The 14,767-nt window shown below is 46.0% G+C and overlaps 1 protein-coding gene across 2 annotated transcripts in view; it reads left to right on the plus strand.

The window, feature by feature from the left end:
• Positions 1-7,528: 7,528 nt before the first annotated feature.
• Positions 7,529-14,767, plus strand: part of SLC7A4 (solute carrier family 7 member 4) — a 98,971-nt gene continuing 91,732 nt past the window's right edge. Inside the window, exon 1 of one of the 2 annotated variants that reach the window (XM_063913165.1) lies at positions 7,529-7,802. The gene's annotated coding sequence lies outside the window, so the exon portion shown is untranslated. The other variant, XM_063913166.1, reaches the window with a different exon arrangement.

Genomic DNA, 14,767 nt, shown 5'->3' on the forward strand with positions numbered 1-14,767 from the left:
AAGAAAGGTGTTTCAGCACAGGTGATGGCAATCATAAATAAAGAGGGTAGTCCAGAAGCAGAGCATTCTGTCCCTCCTGGAGAGGGTCATGTTGGGAGGTATGCTACCCTGACACACACACTACTGACAGCCCACCCGCTGACACTCCGCCCACCACTCCCGGCAAGCCCTTCCACATTTGGAGCGGGTGAAAGTTAGTGACAAATTATTAAGCTGCAGGAGGTGTACGGAACCTCTCCTTCAATTCTTGGATCCTCTTTGAGAACTGTAGTTCAGCCCTACTCCTTATCTCCCTCATCACTGTGGTCCACAGTATAAGTACTGTGCACTGGGAGTCAACCCTGTTGGTTGAGATTTTAAACTACCTCTTAAACTTATGACTTCTCCGGAAACCCCACCCACCCAATGACGCTAACTCCAGCAGCCACTTTCCAGCCTCATCCCATCCTGCACCCTCTTATGTGCCTGGCCGCGGCTACCTACCTAGTGGGAGCACATAGATACCTTAAACACCCAGCGGTATGTCCAGCAGTGGACACTCTGCCGGGTACAATGCCTTGGCCGGTGGCACCTCCTTCTGCTGTCTATGTGACTGATGGCTGATGGGGCGAGTCTTATGGGAGGCAGCCATTATGCCCACTTGGCCTTACATCTTGGGATGATCTCACACCCTTTATCAGGTCTGGATTTCGTGGGGCTCGGTTATGGGTCCCCTGGGACCTGCCGGGCCCTAGGCAGGTGCTTAGGTCGCATAGTGGTAAATCCGGCCCTGCCCGTTGGCTGTGTAGAGGCCTTTCAAAAAGCTGATGTTTTCCGCCCAGTTACAAAACTTCCGCTTATTACTGTAGCCAGACAGATGAAAGTGACCGTCATTAAGAAATTGCAATGATAACGGGGAATGACCCACTGAGTGATGCAAAACTTCAGAAATCGACTACAAATGTGTATCACAAATGAAGGCAGCCATATCATATTTTCTCATACGTCCTAGAGGATGCTGGGGATGCTTCAAGAACCATGGGGTATAGACGGGATCCGCAGGAGACATGGGCACACTATAAGACTTTGAATGGGTGTGAACTGGCTCCTCCCCCTATGCCCCTCCTCCAGACTCCAGTTAGATTCTGTGCACACTGAGGAGCTCTCCAGAGTTTCTCAGAAAAAGACTTTTATTAGGTTTGTTATTTTCAGGGAGACCTGCTGGCAACAGACTCCCTGCATCGTGGGACTGAGGGGAGAGAAGCAGCCCTACTTCTTCTGAGTTCAAGGGCTCTGCTTCTTAGGCTACTGGACACCATTAGCTCCAGAGGGTTCGATCACTTGGTACGCCTAGCTGCTTGTTCCCGGAGCCGCGCCTTCACCCCCCTCACAGAGCCAGAAGACAGAAGCCGGGTGAGTATGAGAAGATCAGAAGACTTCAGTGACGGCAGAAGATGGCGTTTGAGGTACCGCGCAGCGGCCGCGCTGCGCGCCATGCTCCCACACATAGCTCGTCACTGCAGGGTACAGGGCGCAGGGGGGGCGCCCTGGGCAGCATGAACACCACAAACGCCACTGGCATAAGTTATAACAGTGCCCAGGCACTAGTTAAGGGACCCCCGCCAGTATAAAGATAATTTTGAGCGGGACTGAAGCGCTCCATGTAGGGGGCGGGGCTTAGCCCACACATCTCTGACCAGCGCAATTTTCTCTTCACAGAAGCTGCAGAGACGCTGGTCCTGACTGCTGTACAAGTAACAGGGTGTAAAACGGGGGGGGGGGGGGGGGGGGGGCACAAGTGATTTGGTACTGAATTATATATATAGAAAGCGCTAACAGGTCTGGGCAGTCTTGTTAATTATTCAGTACCGGGATAGGCGCTGGGTGTGAGCTGGCAGAACTCTCTCTGTGTCTCTCTTGCAGGCTTTATTGTGGGTCTGTCTCCTATAGCCCCAGTGTGGTTGTGGGTGTCGGTACGTGTGTATCGACATGTCTGAGGTTGAATGCTCTTCCCAGGAGGAGGCTGGAGTGGGGACAGAAAATGCTGTGAGAGTGGCCGTGCCGGCACCGCCGACGGATGATTGGGGGAATATGTTGAGTGTTTTAAACGAAAATGTGACTAGGTTGACTAAGAGATTTGACAAATCTGAGTCTAAGAACCAGACATGGAGGAAATCCATGGAAGATGCTTTGTCACAGGCCCAGACCCCTTCGGGGTCACAGAAACGTGCATTTACCCAGATAGCAGATACAGACACCGACATGGACTCTCATTCCAGTGTCAACTATAGTGATGTCAGATTGCATCCAAAACTGGCTAAGAGTATTCAGTACATGATTGTGGCGATAAAAGAAGTATTACATATCACTGAGGACCCTGCTGTTCCTGATACAAGGGTCTGTATGTTTAAAGGAAAGAAACCTGAGGTAACGTTTCCTCCCTCTCATGAACTGAACAGACTTTTTGAGAAGGCTTGGGAAAATCCTGACAAAAAGATACATGTTCCCAAAAGAATTCCAGTGGCATATCCGTTCCCCTCTGGGGACAGGGAAAGGTGGGAGTCAATCCCCACAGTAGACAAAGCTTTGTCGAGTCTATCCAAAAAGGTGGCGCTTCCATCCCCTGACACGGCAGCCCTAAAGGATCATGCGGATCGTAAGCAGGAATATACACTAAAATCCATTTATGTCACTACAGGGTCGCTACTCAGGCCTGCCGTTGCTTCGGCATGGGTGAGTAGCGCTATTGAAAAGTGGGCAGATAACTTGTCATCTGAGGTAGTTACCCTAGACAGGGATAGTGTGCTTTTGACTCTGGGTCATATCAGGGATGCTGCAGCATATTTAAAAGAAGCTGTGAGGGATATTGGCCTTTTGGGATCAAGGGCCAATGCCATGGCAGTCTCAGCAAGAAGAGCATTGTGGATTCATCAATGGAATGCTGACGCTGACTCTAAGAAAGCGATGGAGTCTCTACCGTTTAACGCTAGGGTCTTGTTTGGTGAAGGCCTTACTGACCTGGTGTCTACGGCTACCACGGGTAAGTCTTCATTTTTACCTTATGTTCCGGCACAGCAGAAGAAATCGCCTCACTATCAGATGCAGTCCTTTCGGCCCAATAAATTCAAAAAAGGACGTGGGTCCTCCTTCCTTGCTGCGAGGGGGAGAGGATGGGGAAAAAGGTCACAGGCTGTGGCAAGTTCCCAAGAGCAGAAGTCCTCTCCGGCTTCTACCAAATCCACCGCATGACGCTGGGGCTCCTCTGCGGGAGTCCGCACCGGTGGGGGCACGTCTCAAGCTCTTCAGTCAGGTCTGGGTGCACTCAGATCTGGATCCTTTGATAGTAGACATAGTAACCCAAGGGTACAAGTTAGAGTTTCAAGACGTGCTCCCTCGACGATTTTTCAAATCGGCCTTGCCAGCTTCTCTTCTAGAAAGGGAGATAGTAAGCGCTGCGATACTAAAGTTGTGTCAAAATCAAGTAATTGTCAAGGTGCCCCCATCACAACAGGGGGATGGCATTTATTCGAGCCTGTTCGTGGTCCCGAAGCCGGATGGCTCAGTCAGACCGATTCTGAACCTAAAATCCCTCAATTTCTTCCTAAAAAAATTCAAATTCAAGATGGAATCTCTCCGAGCAGTGATCTCCAGTCTGGAAGAGGGGGATTTTATGGTGTCGGTCGACATAAAAGATGCCTACTTACATGTCCCTATATATCCTCCACATCAGGCTTACCTGAGATTTGCTGTGCAGGATTGTCATTACCAATTTCAGACGTTGCCGTTTGGTCTGTCCACGGCTCCGAGGATTTTCACCAAGGTAATGGCGGAAATGATGGTTCTCCTGCGCAAGCAGGGAATCACAATTATCCCGTACTTGGACGATCTCCTCATAAAGGCGAGGTCCAAGGAGCAATTGTTGAAGAGTGTTGCCCTTTCACTGACGATTCTGCAACAACACGGTTGGCTCCTAAATTTGCCAAAATCACAGTTGGATCCGACGACACGGCTGTCGTTCCTGGGTATGATTCTGGATACAGAATTGCAGAGAGTTTTTCTTCCAGTGGAAAAAGCTCTGGAAATACAGAACATGGTAAAACAGATTCTGAAACCGGCAAAGGTGTCAGTTCTTCAATGCACTCGTTTGCTGGGGAAGATGGTGGCGGCCTACAAGGCCATTCCGTATGGCAGGTTCCATACCAGGGTGTTTCAGTGGAACCTGTTGGACCAGTGGTCTGGGTCTCACCTGGATATGCACCGGAAAATAATTCTATCTCCCAGGACCAGAATCTCCCTTCTGTGGTGGCTGCACAGTTCTCACCTTCTGGAAGGACGCAGGTTCGGGATTCAGGATTGGATCCTGGTGACCACAGATGCAAGCCTCCGAGGATGGGGAGCAGTCACACAGGGAAGAAACTTTCAGGGAAAGTGGTCGAGCCAGGAAGCTTGTCTACACATAAACATTCTGGAATTAAGAGCCGTTTACAACGGCATACTGCAAGCAGAACATCTTCTTCATGGTCTGCTTGTCTTGATTCAGTCAGACAACGTGACAGCAGTGGCTTACATAAACCGCCAAGGCGGAACAAGGAGAAGAGCGGTGATGGGCAAGGCCACGAAGATTCTTCGCTGGACAGAAAGACATGCCACCGCTCTGTCAGCAGTCTTCATTCCGGGAGTGGACAACTGGGAAGCAGACTTCCTCAGCAGACACGATCTCCATCCAGGAGAGTGGGGTCTTCATCAAGAGGTCTTTGCAGAAGTGACAAGTCATTGGGGAGTTCCTCAAGTAGACATGATGGCGTCCCGCCTCAACAAGAAAATTCAGAGATATTGTTCCAGGTCAAGGGACCCTCAAGCGATAGCGGTGGACGCCCTAGTGACACCGTGGGTGTTTCCGTCGGTATATGTGTTCCCTCCACTTCCACTCATTCTAAAGATGATAAAAATTATAAGAAGAACAAGGGTTCAGGCGATCCTCATTGTTCCGGATTGGCCAAAAAGGTCTGGTATCCAGATCTTCAGGAATTACTCATAGAAGATCCCTGGCCTCTTCCTCTTCGGGAGGACCTATTACAACAAGGGCCGTGCGTGTATCAGGACTTACCACGGCTGCGTTTGACGGCATGGCGGTTAAACACCAAATCTTAGCCCGGAAGGGTATTCCCAGTGACGTCATTTCCACACTTCTTCATGCTAGAAAAGAAGTAATGGCAAAGCATTACCACCGTATTTGGAGAAAATATGTGTCTTGGTGTGAGTCCAAGAAGGCTCCTACGGAAGAATTTCACCTGGGGCGTTTGCTCCATTTCCTACAAGCATGTGTGGATGCGGGCCTAAAGTTAGGCTCTGTTAAAGTACAGATTTCGGCCTTGCCGATCTTTTTTCAGAAAGAATTGGCTTCTCTTCCAGAAGTTCAGACCTTCGTAAAAGGTGTGCTGCACATCCAACCTCCATTTGTGCCTCCTGTGGCACCGTGGGATCTTAATGTGGTGTTGCAATTTTTGCAATCACATTGGTTTGAACCTTTGCGAAAGGTTGAGTTAAAATTCCTTACTTGGAAAGTGGTCATGTTGTTGGCCTTGGCGTCCGCAAGACGAGTGTCTGAATTGGCGGCTTTGTCTCACAAAAGCCTCTATTTGATTTTCCATGCGGATAGAGTAGAGTTGAGAACTCGTCAACATTTTCTGCCAAAAGCGGTTTCATCTTTTCACGTAAACCAGCCTATTGTGGTGCCAGTGGCTCCTGAGGCCTTGGCGGAGTCAAAGTCTCTCGATGTAGTCAGATCTTTGAAAATCTATGTCGCCAGAACGGCTCAGATTAGGGAAACAGAGGCTCTGTTTGTCCTGTGGGCTCCCAACAAGATTGGGGCTCCTGCTTCCAAGCAGACTATTGCACGCTGGATCTGTAATACGATTCAGCAGGCTCATTCTACGGCAGGATTGCCGTTACCGAAATCGGTGAAAGCCCATTCTACCAGAAAAGTGGGCTCATTCTGGGCGGCTGCCCGAGGGGTCTCGGCATTACAGCTTTGCCGAGCTGCTACTTGGTCGGGGTCAAACACCTTTGCGAAGTTTTACAAGTTTGATACCCTGGCTGAGGAGGACCTCTTGTTTGGTCAATCAGTGCTGCAGAGTCATCCGCACTCTCCCGCCCGTTCTGGAGTAGTATAAACCCCGTGGTTCTTGAAGCATCTCCAGCATCCTCTAGGACGTATGAGAAAATAGGATTTTAATACCTAGCGGTAAATCCTTTTCTCTTAGTCCGTAGAGGATGCTGGGCGCCCGTCCCAGTGCGGGCTGTATCTGCAGTTTGGTTATAATTACACTCATGTTGCGTTGAGTTCAATCAAATCTGTGACTGCTGTTGATCATGCCGTTGCATGCGTTGTTGTTGAATGCCATGTTGTACGGTGTGTTGGTGGTGTGAGCTGGTATGTATCTCACCTTAGTTTAAAATAATTAAATAAATCCTTTTCCTCTAAATGTCCGTCTCCCTGGGCACAGTTCCTATAACTGGAGTCTGGGGGAGGAGCCAGTTCACACCCATTCAAAGTCTTATAGTGTGCCCATGTCTCCTGCGGATCCCGTCTATATCCCATGGTTCTTGAAGCATCCCCAACATCCTCTACGGACTAAGAGAAAAGGATTTACCGGTAGGTATTAAAATCCTATTAAAACTAACTGAAAATAAACTATATTCCATGCACTTTTACATTATGTACTAAAATTTTGAATAGCATTTAGCATAACTTGTTTATTAACCTTCAACATTTCAGATTGTTTTTTTGCTTATATACCTACATTATATGTACAATAGCTATATATCCATATATAGATTTATATTATATATCTATAATATATATATATATATATATATATATATATATATATGTCCAAATAGGGGCACTCTCAAGAATTTCATACTGTATCTGCAAATAACAATTTATTGGTTAATATTGCATACTCATCTTGAATGTTTTCGGTCCATCCGGACCATCCTCGGGAGTCACACAGCATAATACAACTATAATGCATAGCTCATCACAGTCCAGCAGCCGGCTATGCATTATAGTTGTATTATGCTGTGTGACTCCTGAGGATGGTCCGGATGGACCGAAAACAGATGAGTATGCAATTTTAACCAATAAATTGTTATTTGCACATATGAAATTCTAGAGAGTGACCCTATCTGATCACCTATGTGTCGACACTTTGCTGTATTGAGGGTGACACCCCAGTGGATACAATATGGAAAATGAGAATGCGACCCTATAATGATATTTATATATATATATATATATATATATATATATATATATAGATATAGGTATAGTATAACGTTACATTCAGGCGTTTTTTTCTCCTATAAATCTATATATACTGTAGATGCATATATATATCTATCTATCTATCTATATATATATATATATATATATATATATACATATCTATCTATCCATCTATATATAACGACGCTTAGCTCTGGTAACATTTGGTTGAAATGGTTAAAGCTGTAGCTCGACGTCATCAGTACATGGAAATGCTGTGTCCCTTTAATGACTCCAGGATCTGTACACATTGCTCCTCCCTGAGCACCCTCAGCAGCTCTCATTATACACGGGAACCCCTGGCTGGCTGGCTGGCTGGCTGGCTGGCTGGACTGGAGTAATAGCAGGCTCGGTTTGTGACAGGTGAGGTGACCGGATCTCCTCATTGGTGCACACTGTTCATCGGCCTGACGGCAGCAGCAGCAGCGCCCGGCCACCGGCTCCCCCCTTCTCTGGCAGCCCGAACTGGGCGGGTACAATACATCAGGAACAGGTGAGGACATAACAGCTGCCTGGGAACATGGGCTTAGCTGGGGAGAGGCTGCATGCACCTGCTAGGGGCATATACTGATGGCACCGTTAGGAAAGATGAATCCATTAGGAAACCTGTTACCACCCTGTGTGGGCACACTGCCTCCGCCACATTACTGGTTTTATCATGTCGCCCCGGTCGCTCAGCCTGAAGGTGGCCTTGCTCTTTCCAGTGCTAAATAATGAATGATGGTTTGTGCTTGCCTGCTTCTACTCTGCCGGAGCATCTGTTCTGCCCACTGCCTGTGTGGGTGATGAAGCACAATCATGGAGCCTGGGAGCTAACAGGATTATGGCTTTCTGTCGTTCTACAGGAAATATTGGTTTAGCAGGTCTGCGTGTAGCATGTCGTTCCACTGTAGCCGAGGAGCAGCCCGGGGTGTACTTACTGTATGTGACCCACAGCACTCTGTGCTAGCATGCTTTCTGCTCACTGTATTTCATTGTTTGCACAACTTGTACATTTATTTTGTGTAGGCTATACTGACACATGTTATCCATGGCACATCACCTGTACATTTGCTGAACAGTTTACTGTGTTTGGCAAAACATTGCATCCCTCTTATAGAATATTGGTATGTTATATTATGAATTTAATAATAATTATAACAATGTGCCTGGAAGAAGCTATTCATTTTGCAAAACAAACACAATGTAGCCGTAGGCCAAATATACCCAAATATAATACAGAAAGGTTATTTACATTTGTTGTAAATAAAATATTTACAAACCACTTTTTATTAAATTAGTTTGTAAACAAAAATTATATATATATATATATATATATATATATATATAATTTTTTTTAATAGCGTAATAACAGCTCAGGGGAGCAAAGCATTTTGATGTGAAAAGGTGACATAAATGTTTTTTTACAAGTGTCATGCAAACCTTACATTAGATGCAGGCATACAAAGATGTCACAAACCTGTTACATTGGGTGAGAGTGGCATTCGGGGACTGAAGCACATTCCCTAGTTACAGTATTACTACTATGCTCACCGGTGACTGAGTTTTTGTTTTTTTACAATGTATTCTATGTGGGGGGTTTTAATGCCTGCAAAGTACTGGTCACTGAGAATGGCACTAGAAACCAGGGCTTCTGGTGTTACCATACCCATTGGCGTTTTGCTTGCAATGTGTTTCAGTTGCATTTTTTGTTCCTTTGTAAATGCAGGGTAAACACATTGCGTTATACCTAAAGTGCTTTTAGTAACACATAGAATTGCGTATTCCTTAAACCTATCTGAGGAGATGTATCGTGTAATAACACAATTGGTAGTACTTAACGTTTAGGAAAGTGGTCAACATATGGGCAGATATTTCTTAATCCATGGATATCGACAATTTTGTCATGTGAAAAGAAAAAAGACGTATAATTGTGCAGATTATTTCAAATAGGTTGCAGATTTTATTAAATGGATCCACTTACAAGTGTAGACTTTAAATTGAGCCTGTCCCCATCAGAGAACTCTGCTGTCATCAAGACAGAGTAGAGAACTGGATTATTCCTCGGACATCAGGAACTTACCTTTGCTGTCTTGCCAGTGGGGCACCCGTTATGCTGTATTTCTATCAAGTTTTTGTAAGTGCATATGTGTATTAAAACTTTGGATTGTTTTTACGTACTCGCACTATTTATATTTCTTCCTTACGGTATTGTGCATTCTCATTATGGAGTCTGCATGAAAGTTCCCCTACGACCTTGAAAATTGATGTACCTGTCCGTTGCTGTATTCTGCCAGTTTTGGAATTCAATCAGGCTCAATTTAAAGTCTACACTTGTAAGTGGATCCATTTAATAAAATCTGCAACCTATTTGAAATAATCTGCACAATTATACGTCTTTTTTCTTTTCACATGACAAAATTGTCGATATCCATGGATTAAGAAATATCTGCCCATATGTTGACCACTTTCCTAAACGTTAAGTACTACCAATTGTGTTATTATTCATATTGGTGGCAGACGTCTGTTTGTGGTGCTTTATAGAAAAATATATTGTGAATGTGGTATTCTCCTTAGCGCTAGATGGTGTATATCTATCTTCTTCTTCTAAATCACCCTTCCTGAGTAATACGGATGCATTACTCTGATATACTTAACTAGCTGCATTATAGGAGGTTTTTTTGCGCACAAGAAACTGGTAACACCTTGTATATTGAGATGTATCGTGTGCAAATAACAAAAATACTAAATAAGAGACAGGGACATAAATTTGGCAGAAATAACATCAGCTGTTTATTTAATGAAATATATACTTATATAAATAATATATACTTTGGTGGTAAAGAAAGGACAGCCAGAATCCAAACAATCCACAATGCACAATAACCAACAAGAGGCCTTAGCCCAAGGTGCAGAACTCAACTATAACACACAACAAAGAGCATCCACTCAATCTTTTTACTTGGCTGTCCCCGTGGGGTGGAACAGTCAACGAAGGAAGCACACCCAAAATTAAATGATTGTACCCAGACTCGTGAGCTGCTTTTCTTTCCCATCGTAAAATAGCCAGCAATTAATCATCAAACAATAAAAACTATAAGGCAGGGCACTAAAAAAAAAAGAGGCTTTTGGCCCACAGCCCAAGCCTTTAAGGACTGTCCAACACAGACATACCCCTGCCACACCACAGGCAAAATAATGGGCTGATTCAGAGATGGACAGAAATACAATGCTGCATTGTGTTTCCGTCCGATATCCAGGAGGGTCATGCAGGCTATGTCTCAGTAGAAGAGACACCTCCTGCATGTATCTGCAATCCCAGCACTGCGACTGACGTTGCAAGTTGGGATTCAGCTGGTCGCGATGTTCCACGCAGATGGCAAGCTGAGTTAGCTCCAGTCTACTAGGCTGTCTGACAGAAGCGGCAGCTACGAGACCAGCAAGTCTGCGTGGTGACACACAGACCCCAGGCTCTTTCCTCTCAGAAAACGGGACGACATGCAGCAGCCCGGGCATGGGTAATCAGTACTTGCCTCCCCCCTTACAGCTCCTGTGGCTCAGAGGAAAAACCCACAGCTAACTGAATTTCCCACTTATAGTGCATCCTTTTTTTTTTTTTTTAACTAATGGTTCTCCTAATGTATTTGCGATTGTATAGTGCATCTCCTGCAGAGTTTCTTAGAAGTTACCACCATATTCTATGTTGTATAATACAATGTAATAGCCTCTGGTGCCACGGGGCTCATCTGTACATAGGGCCTAATTCAGAGTTGATCGTAGCAGCAAATTTGTTAGCAGTTGGGCAAAACCATGTGCACTGCAGGTGGGGCAGATATAACATGTGCAGAGAGAGATAGATTTGGATGGGGTGTGTTCAAACTGAAATCTAAATTGTAGTGTAAAACTAAAGCAGCCAGTATTTACCCTGCACAGAAACAAAATAACCCACCCAAATCTAACTGTCTCTGCAAATGTTAAATATGCCCCCCCTGCAGTGCACATGGTTTTGCCCAACTGCTAACAAATTTGCTGCTACAATCAACTCTGAATTACCCCCATTGGCTTTACCACTATTTCCAACACTTGCTCACGGGTGACTGTACAGAGGGGGTAATGTATCTGATCTCCATAATCTCTGTGCACAACAGAAGTTCAGTATGTGGGCACAATGGGTCGTTCTGGATATAGTCATCTGATTTGTTTAGGTGTAATGTATTTCTCATAGACTAGTTAATTGTACAGTGGTACAGATGCATCCTCCTACATCTATCCTCAATATGCCATGCAGCGCAAGATGCCTGGCATGAGTGAACCGCCAGGTCCCGTATGACTCTACTAACGCCTGGCATCTATGTTTTTGCCAAAAATGCATCTTAGTCACAAAGACATGAACTAGGATGCAAAAGGAGACTGTGCGTATTAATTTAATATATGACTCTTGTATATTGTGTGTGACTTAGTCTGTAATACGGAGCAGAGCAGAACTTGTACTGGAAAAAAATTGCTATATTTATTAAGGGGGTGGATTGTCAGATCGTCAGTCAGAAGGTCGACAGTCAAAATGTCGACAGGGTCAAAAGGTCAATATGATAAAGCTAGACAGTACAAAAGGTCGACAGGGTCAAAATGGTCAACATGAAAATGGTTGGCCACAAAAAAAGGTTGACGCAAGTTTTATTTTTATTTTGTATGTTTAAACATATATTACCCAAATTAGTAGAAAGTGTACCCATGTCAGTTTAAAAGTTATGGGGGGGGAACAGTCATTTTTTCTAATTTTTATTTCCAATTATGCCCAGAAAGGCCGGGTTTGACCTGTTTGGGCCCCCAAATAGGTCAGTTTTAGCGAGCTGAAATGTGTCTCCCCGCAACTGATCAAGGACGAATGGAGCAACGACTGAATTGCTCTGTCGGGCGCCCTCTAGTGCTGGCTACAGGAAGAAACAATTGAATTCCCCCCAGAGACTCAGTCATACACAATTATACAGGATGCAGTCATGTGACCGGCGGTCACCATGGTGGCACCGGAATCCCGAGCACTCAAAATGCCGGCAGTCAGAATGCCTACCCACAGGGTCTATTCCCCCGATTTCCCCCCCCCACACCCCTCCTCCCCTTTGCTGGTACTCTGCTGTTCCAGGATAAGTATGCTGATTGCTGGGATCCCGGCAGGCGGCAACGCGTGCGCATCTCAAATATACAAGTGTCACATATACTAATTAGTACAGTCTCCTTGTCTGTCCTGTCGCATTGAGTAGCAACTAAGACACATTTTTGGCAAAAAAAACCCAACACAACCCTTAAGATTCTCAAGTGACCTGGTGTGGCAAGAGGGGATGTTTGACATGACTGCAGCTAAAGATGTATGAGGACATATCTGTATTTACTGTAGTGCCAGTATGTTGAAGGTACTGCCTATCTTTCTCATAGAGGCTATAGAGGATTATGTGCTGCTACATGGACAAACAACATTCTGGTGATGAAATTGCACGTGGAATGTTGGCCTTACATTGAATGAACTGAGACCCAGACATGTGATCATTGAAATCATGTTTGCTACTGTTCATCTTTCACTGTATATTGGGGGTCATTCCGAGTTGATCGCTAACTGCCGTTGTTCGCAGCGCAGCGTTCAGGCTAAAAATCTGCATTTCTGCGCATGCGTATGCACCGCAATGCACACGCGCGACGTACGGGTTCAAAGGCTTTTGTGGTTGTTCACAGCTTCTAGCAAAGTTTTCAGTCGCACTGACGGCCGCAAGAAGATTGACAGTAAGGGGGCGTTTCTGGGTATCAACTGACCGTTTTCAGAGAGTGTTTGCAAAAACACAGGCGTGTCTGAAAAAACGCAGGCGTGGCTGGGCGGGTGTATGATGTCAAATCCGGACACGAATAGGCTGAAGTGATCGCAAGCGCTGAGTAGGTTCTGAGCTACTCAGAAACTGCACAAACTCTTTTTGCTGAGCGCGGCTGCACATGCGTTCGCACTTCTGCAAAGCAAAAATACGCTCCCCCGTGGGCAGCGACTATGCGTTTGCACGGCTGCTAAAAACAGCTAGTGATCGATCAACTCTGAATGACCCCCATAGTAAGTAAGGTTGTACTGTAGTAGACTCAAGAAGAAAACTGAACTTTCTCTGACTTCCTAAGTGGATGCTGGGACTCCGTAAGGACCATGGGGAATAGCCGCTCCGCCGGAGACTGGGCACAACTAAAAGAAAGCTTTAGACTAACTGGTGTGCACTGGCTCCTCCCACTATGACCCTCCTCCAGACTTCAGTTAGAATCTTGTGCCCGGTTGAGCTGGATGCACACTAGGGGCTCTCCTGAGCTCCTAGAAAGAAAGTATATTTTAGGTTTTTTATTTTACAGTGAGATCTGCTGGCAACAGACTCACTGCAGCGAGGGACTAAGGGGAGAAGAAGCGATCCTACCTGACTGGAGGTAGCTTGGGCTTCTTAGGCTACTGGACACCATTAGCTCCAGAGGGATCGAACACAGGACCCGACCTCGATCGTTCGGTCCCGGAGCCGCGCCGCCGGCCCCCTTACAGAGCCAGAAGCAAGAAGTGTTCCGGAAAATCGGCGGCAGAAGACTTCTGTCTTCAACAAGGTAGCGCACAGCACTGCAGCTGTGCGCCATTGCTCCTCATGCACACCTCACACTCCGGTCACTGATGGGTGCAGGGCGCTGGGGGGGGTATAATACACCTTGGCTGGCAAATCTACACCATATATAGTCAGGAAGGCTATATAGGTGTAAAAATACCCCTGCCAGAATTCCAGAAAAAGCGGGAGAAGTCCGCCGGAAAAGGGGCAGGGCTATCTCCCTCAGCACACTGGCGCCATTTTTCCCTCACAGCTCCGCTGGAAGGACGCTCCCTGGCTCTCCCCTGCAGTGTCAAGCTACATAAGGGTAAAAAAGAGAGGGGGGGCACTAAATTTAGGCGCAGTATATATAATATAAGCAGCTATAAGGGAAAAAACACTCATTTATAGTGGGATCCCTGTGTTATATAGCACTCTGGTGTGTGCTGGCATACTCTCTCTCTGTCTCCCCAAAGGGCTTTGTGGGGTCCTGTCCTCTGTCAGAGCATTCCCTGTGTGTATGCGGTGTGTCGGTACGGCTGTGTCGACATGTTTGATGAGGAGGCTTATGTGGAGGCGGAGCAGATGCCTATAAATGTGATGTCACCCCCTGCGGGGCCGACACCTGAGTGGATGGTTATGTGGAAGGAACTACGTGACAGTGTCGACTCCTTACATAAAAGGTTTGACGACATACTGAATATGGGACAGCCGGCTTCTCAGCCTGTGCTTGCCCAGGCGTCTCAAAAGCCATCAGGGGCTCTAAAACGCCCGCTACCTCAGATGGCAGACACAGATGTCGACACGGATACTGACTCCAGTGTCGACGACGATGAGACTAATGTAACTTCCAATAGGGCCACACGTTACATGATTGAGGCTATGAAAAATG

Source organism: Pseudophryne corroboree, chromosome 1 (genome assembly GCF_028390025.1).
Source record: "Pseudophryne corroboree isolate aPseCor3 chromosome 1, aPseCor3.hap2, whole genome shotgun sequence".
NCBI classification, from domain to species: Eukaryota; Metazoa; Chordata; class Amphibia; order Anura; family Myobatrachidae; genus Pseudophryne; species Pseudophryne corroboree.